Consider the following 10,163-nt stretch of genomic DNA (forward strand, 5'->3'; position numbering starts at 1 on the left):
GTTTAAAGTAGGAACGATTTATACGCTTGATGAAATAGCGATTTATACTTGTTGTTAATAGTGATTCACGTGACAACTATTTAATTACAAGTACGAAAACAACTAATTAACTACTAACTAACACAGATTAATATATTAAACTCTAAGAAATAAAAGAAGTAATTCGCCGTTCCCCGGCAACGGCGCCAAATTTTTGGTTGAGTTTTTGTAAATGGTATTTTTAAAAGATAGTTTTTCAATAAAATCTTTGGAAAATCGTCAACCAAAAGTAAATAACCGACTTTCCACAAAGTGGTAAGTACGGGTCGAATCTACAGGGAACGAGAATTAATCAAGTATTTCTAAAAAATTTAATTTATTAATCACAAATATCAGTCTGCAATCAATGTTAATATAATGACAACTTAATACTAAAATCAAATGGAAAAGCAATTCAGTCTTCTATTGCACGCCAAGGGTATTTCTGTCTTTTTTGCCACTCAATTTTAGCACTTTGACAAGAATCCCTGGAAAGTTATTATGCTTTTCAACCTAAAAGGACAGGAAAATACAAAGTTAGTAAATCACTTAATGAAACTAAACTAAAATGTAAATTAAACCTAATTCTGAAGAATCTAAACAAATAAAACCTAATTAATAATAAAATAATAAAGAAAATATCAAACTAATTTTAAAATCAATTAATCTAAGCCTAACAATGCTGGATGATGCAGATGCAGCAATTAAAATACAGAAAATACTGAAAATAGGCCAAAAATGGCTAAATGAATGAAATTACAAATCTACCCCTAACTAGTGCAAAATAGACTTCTGACAGCTCTTCGGAAAATGATTGTTTGGTAGAGCAAACGAGGTTCGATTTTCTCAAAATTTGTTCTATTCTGTAACTAGCAGATTCAAGAATCTGATAGTTTTTGCAGAATTAAAAAATGATATCTGGAACTCCAGATATAAGGGCTTCAAAACTGGGAAAAATCTGGATATCGCATGTCCCGAAATTTTAAAATCCGAAAAAGCGGTTTTCACAAAACGCTTAAAAATCAGACCAAACTAACTCGGATCAAGCTGAAATTCAGTCTGCAGACAGTTAACACGCCAATAAAGTGAACAGAAAAAAGAATTTTTGGAAAACTCAAAATTTTTGCACATGAAATAACGATGTTGCAACAGGGAAAAAATCGGGTTTCGGGTTCAATGCACTATTCACTTTGGAATTCTATTTTAAACACTAATAATGTAATCTAACACTAATGCAAACCTAAATGATACCGAATGACAGTTTATATGCAGATGATAAATGCAATTAAGCTAAATGAAATGAAATTGAATAAAATATGCAAATTATGACTAAAGCTAGGTTAATCTAATGCATAAAATGAAACTATCTTAACTAACGATGCAAAACTAACTATATGAACTAAATGATGAATTACTTAATGCTGATTACAATGAACTAAATGCAATAGAACAGTCAAACATCATATACTAATTATAAGTTAAATACACACCTAGTTCTAAACTACGATTATACCAAACAAAAGGACCAACTAAATTAACTTAATCTATAGTTACTATTAATCAAAACTAAGGTTAAATAAATAACTAAAGACCATTGGTGCAGTTTATAATATGACTTGGACTAGGTTCATGCCACACCTAGCTAGGTCAACTAAGTTGACTATGTTAAACACCAACTAAATTAGGAAATGACCAATGTAAATCTAATTAATCAATATCTAAAATCAAAATGACAATGTATTAAAGACCTTATCTAATCTATGTACCCCTAAAGAAAATAATCAATGTAAATATAACCTACCTAACTAAGGTGGACTATTGCTAAAATCGACATCTAAATAATTGACCTAATTAATGCACCTAAGTTAAATTAATAAAGAAGAAGGTAATAAATAGGAGTTAACAAATTGAATTGGCAAAAATGTCCAACCCAGAGAGATAAACTTACCTTAATTGATTGATAAATCAAATGGGAATAAAGAATTTAAAACGTTCAACTCACAGAGGGCCCACACGTTTTTGGTTGTCTTTAGAAAGGAAGGATAATTTTAAATCTCAATGTATCAACCTTTTAGTAAGTCTTTGAAATCCAAATGGTGTTTCCAAAAATATTAAAATGGGGAACTTTCTCTCTCGGCTGGAGTAAATGTTCAAAACATTTCCAAAATGGAATTCACGAATTTGGAAGCCATCATTTTTTTCTTCTAAACAAAACGTTTTCCCCTCCAATTGCCTTTTTGCTCTCCTTCTAAAAACGATAACACCTAACTAATGCAATGATACTATTCTAACCTAATTAATGAATATCTAACTACAGCAATGAAAATATGAATGCTACTAAATAAACTTTCTAAAACACATTAATTAACATAATCTTAAAATCCAACTTACCTAATCACACAAAAACGTTTCCTAAGCTATACCAATGAACCTGGACACTCTAAGGAACTTTCCTATTCAATTGGACCCTACCAAGAATGGCCTAGAGCTCTAGTGGAGCTCTAATGGCTGACGCCCCTCCTTGGGGAAGATGACTACACTAACATGAAACACGAAATCTATAATTTAAACTAATGAAAAACGATAATTGCAAATCTAAATTCAAATAAGCTAACACACGATTATTACTAACTAATTACACTAAAAGACCACAATTAAATTAACTAATCATGCTGGAAATTAAATCAAAACAGAAAATATTAAATCAATAACCTAAGGTAATCGGCTAACCTAAATTCAAAACAGATATTCAAACATAACAAAATCTACTATATGATTAAGACTAACTATAAATAACAACTAAGACACATTAATCTAATTTATCTAAATACAATTAACCTAAACACTATAGCCGGTTGGACGTCCTACCTAAAAATCAGAGAAACATTACTCGACTAGGAAATTTCACAAAATCTAAAAACGCACAAAATAACAAATGATCTAGATACTTTTCCTAAGGTGCTAAACTCGATTAAGACAAGATATACGAAACTGGACACAATATAAAATGCAGGCATACAGAAATATCAGATTCAAAATACACCTAACAAACTGAAATCACACGCATTCACCTAACTTCAAGCTTTCATTCACGAATCTTTCAAAACCATTCACACGACATGGAGAGAATCAATCCTCATCTCAAACGGAAATGGCGCACACTGGACATAGCTACCACAAATCAGATCACGCAGTAGAACCACATAAAAAAAATTTGCAGAACCTAAACTTACTAAAACCCAAAGATCGGCTAGAATTAATCTAGCCGATTTTTTTTTCTTTTTAATCTAAACAACAATCAATTAACCCAACGACCAAACTAAATCAAAATAAACTTTTTAAACACATTTTTCTGTAAAAACAACACAATAAAATACGCTGGACAGAAAGAGAAAATCGGCTAAAAGGGGATCTAGCCGATTTTCACGTTTTGAGTGAAAACAATGAGAAATCGAGACTCGAACACAAAAACAATGAAACAAAACCTAGATCTACCGTGTTGGTCTGTGCACGAATGCTATTCTAAGGTGAAAACAATAAAAATACAGCAGACACACAGAAAATAAAACACGAAAAACAAGCACACACGATTTAGGTTTTAACTAGAAGAAAAGAGAGAAGAAGACCTACCTCCGGGGCGATCCAACGATTGTGGGGGGGAAGAGAGCGGACAATGGCCTTAGCTTGACGTCCCGGACTGTTCGAGAATGCTGGAATATCACCACGAGCAGGGTTTCTACAGCTGCAACACGTTGGAGATCCACCGAAGATGGAACGGGTGCCGATTCGCGATCGGAGGGCTTAGAAAACCGGATGGAGGTAGGGCCGGCTCATCTTGTTAGGGTGTTTCGCACTTCCACACAAGATAAATGGTCTCCACCTCTGCTACACCTGCAAAAACACAACAACCAATGATTAAACACAGCAAGGAGGATTAAGAAATGAATAGAAATGAAAAGGGAGATAGAATAATGCTTGATTTCCAAGCAAAAAACTGATCTTCAATGGAAAATGAGGTAGGATGAGGGGTTGGAAGGGGGCTGGAGTTAGAGTCACAGTAGGAGGCGTCAATCCCAATGCCAAAGATGCCTAGGGTTTGCTGCAAACTCTAATTTATACTTTTGGTGTTTTTCAAAAACAGTGTTATAATAAAAAAATTTACCCTGCGCCACTTTCTGGGGGGTTTTCTGCAAAATGTTTTCTAAATGGGTATGGATATGCGTGTGGGTTGAATTTGGGCTTTCTAAAGGTTGATCCAAGGTCCAAAACAGCCTAGTTGGGTCGGATATGGATCTGATCCACCTCAAAATTTGTGCCCGAACACTAAAATAGTCATAACTCTCTCATTTTAACTCCGTTTTTTCTGAAATTCGAACCACAATCCCTTACTATCAAAATGCATCTAAACATGGGGTTTAAACCTTAATCTCACCATAAAATGCATGAATAACTAACTAACATGATGTGCATTTCATACATCATCACCTTCGTTCCTTCGAGATTGGTAGACTTGATCAACCTGCCTTCATTCCAGTTGAGCAAGTAAACCAAGCCACTGAGAAAGAGAAACCTTGGTACCAAGACATCAAAAACTTTATTGAAACTGGTGAATTCTCATCGAAATTGTCAAGAAAGAAGCAACGTGTGATCCAACGCATGTCGGCCCGTTATTTCATCCTTGCCAATACTCTTTATTGCCGTGGGTTCAGTTCTGAGTATGCCAGATGCTTAGACAAGGATGAAGCCATGGAAGTTGTCCGAGAGGCACACGAGGAAATTTGTGGTGGTCACGTCGGCTACCAAACACTCGTCAAGCAGATTATCCGAGTAGGGTATTACTGGAAAATCATGCAGCAGGATTGCCATCATTTTGTGAGGAAGTGCGTCAAATGTCAGATGCACGCACCTTCCATTCATGCGCCAGCCACATACTTGCAATCCGTGGTTTCTCCCTGGCTTTTTTCAATGTGGGCCTTCAACGTGGTAGGTCCGATCACTCCTTCAACTTCTAATGGCCACAGGTATTTCCTCGCAGCTACAAAATACTTCATCAAATGGGTCGAGGTCGTGACTCTGCGAACAGTAGAAGGCCGACATGTGGTTTCGTTTATTCATAAGAATCTTTTTTGCCGCTTCGGCGTCCCGCATGATATTGTGTCAGACAATGGCAGTCACTTCAAGAATAAGAGGATGAAAACCTTCTGTTCGAAGTTCAGGATTCATCACCATTTCTCAGCTCCTTACTATCTTCAAGAAAATGGTCAGGCAGAGGCCACCAACAAGATTTTGATCCGCATTCTGGAAAGAACTATGGAGACGGGCCGCGATTGGCACGAGAAGATGCATGATGTGCTCTGGGCATACCGAACCACCATTCGAACCCCAACCAACGCTACGCCTTTGGAGCTTGTTTATGGGACAGAAGTAGTATTACTTCTTCACGTTCAGAAGCCCGCACTCAAGTTTGCGTCGCTCATTGAACTACCGTTTGATCAGTATCAGCAGCAGAGGTTGGTACAACTAGATCTATTAGATGAAAAAAGGCTCAAGGCAGCAGAGCATGCTCAAGCTTATCGTCAGAGGATAGCTAGGCACTATGCCAAATCAGTTATTGAGAGAAGATTCTGAGTCAATGATCTTGTGCTCAGATTGACAACTCATCTCAAGCATCGGCCAAAGGGAAAGTGGTCACCCAATTGAGAAGGCTCTTATGTGGTTAAGGAAGCGCTGCCTCGCAATTCCAATAGACTGATCAACGCAGATGGAGTGGAACTGCCAAATCCTATCAATGCTTTACATTTGAAGAAATTTTATACTTAAATTATTCATCCTAGTCTTTTGTACTCTTCAAAAGTCTTTTTCAATAAAGCAATAATCTTCCATTGAATTCTCGCATTCTTCTCCATGATACTGGGGCATTTTTATTTTGATCTATACTTCCTCCATCATATGCAGGCATGATCAGATGAATCTCTTTCTAAAAATCTTATCAACTTTTCGGTTAATCTTGTTATCTTTATTAAATTACATTCATTTCATTTTCCAATCTAATCAAATTTTCATCAATTTATTGTCAATTTTATGAATTTTGTCAAGTTTTATCAAGTTTTATTAAATTTTATTCCTTTATTTTTAACCCTTTCAGGTTAAGGGACAAACCTGATGCCTCATTTCAATGAGGTATTTCCCTTTCAGGTTAAGGGACAAAACCTGAACCTCGTCCCACGAGGCCCTTTATTTCCTTTCAAGAACAAAGGATAATCCTAAATTCTTCTATCATGATTTTTTCCTCAAATTTTTGTCAATTTCTACTAAATCTTTATTGTCAATTTCATTAATTTATTCCTTTTATCAATCTTTTTATCCTTTATCAATTTCTATCCTCGTAATATTCTCTCTCTTCCTTCTCTTTTCTTTTCTATCCTCTATTTTCCTCCTTTTTGAAGGGAGAAAAATGAAAGACAGAAAGAAAGAGAGAAGAGAAAAGAAAAGAAAAGAAGAGAAGAGAAGAGAAGAGAAGAGAAGAGAAGAGAAGAGAAGAGAAACTCTTTTGCGGGGTCTCACTTGACCTTAATTTGAAAACATTTAAGAAAATAACTCACCTCCGTTTTGAAATGTTTGCGGGAAAACTGGGAGACGGAATTCGCTCATCGGTACGAGGTTCGACCGTTCCTGGCGCCTTTACCAGAGGTAATCGAACAAAGGGTCAAATTTATGCCTTTTGCTTTGCTAAGATTTTATCTAAGAATTTATCCTAAGTCTAAATGCACAAAGAATCATGCTTGTGCGAATACAAAGATGTATGCTCTTTTTGAAAAATGATTTGAAATTTTCCAAGTGTTTCTGAGATAAATCTAATGATAGAGTAAAGAAAATGGTTTCTAACTTAGAACTTTAAGATTTAAAGTTCTAAGTTTTTGGAATAATCAGATTTTGAGAATAAATCTTGACTTTTAAAAGGAATGATTCTGAAGTTGAGATAAAAGGAGAAGAAAGGAAATTTCAAAGTCATAATTGAACTTTGAATCAGAATAGAGATGAAATGGAATTGGAATTAAGAATAGAAGTTGATTTGAAATCTAGAATTCAAGGTGGAATTTTGAATCCAAAGTCTGGATTCTAAATAGAGTTGAAATCCAAGATGAAATTGAATTCTGAAATTAGAATCCTAAATGGGAATTTTAATCTGAAATTTGAGATCCAATGATAATGTTGAATTCTAAATTTTAAATGAAATTGGATCGAAGATTTGGAATCCAAGATGGAATTTGGATTTGAAGTCTGAGATCCTAGGTGGAATTGAATCCGAAATTTGGAATGGAATTTGGATATGAAATCTGAGATCCAAAATGGAATTGGATTCTCGATCCTAAAATGGGTTTTGGATCTGAATTTGAAATCCAAGATGAAATTGGGTTCTGGATCCTAAAATGAGTTTTGGATCTGAAGTTTGAGATCCAAGATGAAGTTGGGTTCTGGATCCTAAATGAGTTTTGGATCTGAAGTCTGAGATCCAAGATGAAGTTGGTTTCTAGATCCTAGAATGGATTTTGGATCTAAAGTCTGAGATCCAAAAGTGGATATTGTACTTGGAAATCTGGATCTAAGTTAGGATTAAGATCTAACTTTGGATTTGGATTCTGAAAAGTCAAAATCGGACCTTTAAAGATGGATCTGGGTTTTGAAAACCCAGATTGAATTTTAAAATTTAAGAAGAGTCAAGTTTTGAGATTTCAAATCAATCTCAAACTTTGATTTTGAATTTGAAGATGAGGAAAATAAACTTGATTTTGAAACAGAAGATGGTTTCAAAGTTAAATTGAACTTTGAAGTTTGGATTTTGAATTGGAATTTGAATACAAAATGATTTTGAAATTTCAAAGTCAAATTGGACTTTTGAAATGGAATTTTTGAATTTTTAAATGAGATGGAATTGAGTTTGAATCTATAAATGAGATTTGATCTGAGAAATGAAAGAACCACTTGGAATTTTGAGAAAAGAATTTTGAAAATATGATGCAATTCTATCCTAAATGATGAATGAATTTAAAAGATTTAGATTTTGAAAAGTTATTCCATTCTTGAAATGAATTAAGAATGAAGTTGAAGATACAATATATCCCTGACTATGGTCATTGAATATATCATATAATAACCATATTTAAATTCAAGTAAAGAATAAAATACATTTTTGGTGCTTTTATAGAATTTAAAATGAAATCAACTCTCGATATACCTTGACTATGGCCATTGGTATATATATTGAATTAATTTTAAATTAAATTCTGATAAAAGAGGAAAATATTGAAAGAAAACATGATGAATTTTGAAAAGGATCCAGTGTGGATCCAGTGTTATTTAATAAAAGATAAGAATCCTAAGTTTTGTCTACATCCTGACTATGGCCATTGATGTAAATCATCAACTTAGGATTAATTACCTCTTACAAAATAGTGCACATGCCATTCTTGTTTTACCATTGTGAGAATTTGAGAAATAAAGGCAAAAAGCATGAAAATAAGTAATGTATGATATTTACAATGCTCATTCATTCTATCTAAAACAAGAAATGTAAATTCTCATTAAGACCTAACTTATTACAAGGCTTAACTTCGAAAATATAAATCTCAAGTGATGATATTCTCCTCATATTTCCTGCAAAACAACTGGATTAATGTGAAAATAGAAAAGAAAAAAAAAATGACACATATCGTATGGATATCTAAAAAAAAAAATATTTGTATACCAAGATATGAATGATGGAAAGATAGAGGAACTGATATATATGCTTATACACGTATATATACATGCATATGTTATATATATAGGTATATATATGTATACGTATATATATATATATATATATAGATATATATGGCATGAGAGAGGATATGAGCTAATGGGCTGTAGGTAGTGGATGCTGGATGACATGTGTGAAATGGAATGAGCTTGCAACAATATAACGACTGATAGGTAGAAAAAATAACAAGATATCTAAGGGTATGCTAATGATTCATTTTGCTACAATGTGAATGAGGATATATTACTGAAGCGTGTGCTTTTGTGGGTTTGGAAATGACACAGTGGTGAGAGGGCTGCTGTTAGCAGGTTGCAGGGAGTGAATGGCAGCAGAACTGAATGTCTATATGGTAACAGATGGTGATGCTGCAGTGCTGTGATAATTGTAAGCCACATGCTTTGGTTGTGCATTGTGTATGGCTATGACAGTGTTGAAGCTGAAGCTGCTGGAATGGTGTGCTGAAAGTGACAATTTAAGGAGCTGAATGGAGTTGCAAGGATATTGGATGGAAGATGGTGTACAATATGCTGAAGGGTGTAGGAGCTGCAGGTGTTACCTGCGATGAAGACCATAAGGATGGTCAATAGTAGATTAAGATGATATATGTTCTAAGGGGGAACCTGCAACTGATAATTCCAGCAATATATGGCTGATGACAGGTTGTTGGTGGTCACGACATGGTGAGGGGATCAACACTTCTGTCGGTGCCTAAGCATTGTTATGCTCATTGACAGGGGTATCTGGTGGTTTGGGTCTACCTCAAAAGAGACTGTAGTAGGTGGGAACAACAGTGGGATGATGGCGAGGCTTTATTGGAGACGATGGTGAAGCAAGATGGACATTTCACAGCATCTTGTCAAGAAGAGTATAAGCAAAAAGCTGGAATTACTGCAAAATTTTAGCTGCAGAAGAACACATACAGGGGACATATGGATCCTAATACTAAGATTTAAGGAAGCAAATGTTTTCACGAAATGCATGAGCTAAAAAAGTATCTTAGATGCTGGATGAAGAGACCAAAGGAACAGGATGCATAACAGAGGTTTGAACCGATGCCAGTGATAAGGGGAAAAGGCTAATGCATAGATGATGTGCAGTGGGGTATGATATGGATGCAACAAATGAAACATGTATATGTGGCTAAACTTCAACGAGGCATGTTCTCAGCAGGCTCAAAACGCACATTCTACTACTGAGGCTTCAACATAGTCATGTTGTACGTAAACTGGCGTGGCATTTGCACATCTAGATCACCAATCCTGCTTAACTTACGCACGAGGTTGACATAGGCACCTTCAGCTTACCACCAACATTCACATTCTTGAAATCAGGGCCATGTTTCCCT

The sequence above is a fragment of the Nuphar pumila genome, chromosome 4 (assembly GCF_984573655.1).
Source record: "Nuphar pumila chromosome 4, dmNupPumi1.hap1.1, whole genome shotgun sequence".
NCBI classification, from domain to species: Eukaryota; Viridiplantae; Streptophyta; class Magnoliopsida; order Nymphaeales; family Nymphaeaceae; genus Nuphar; species Nuphar pumila.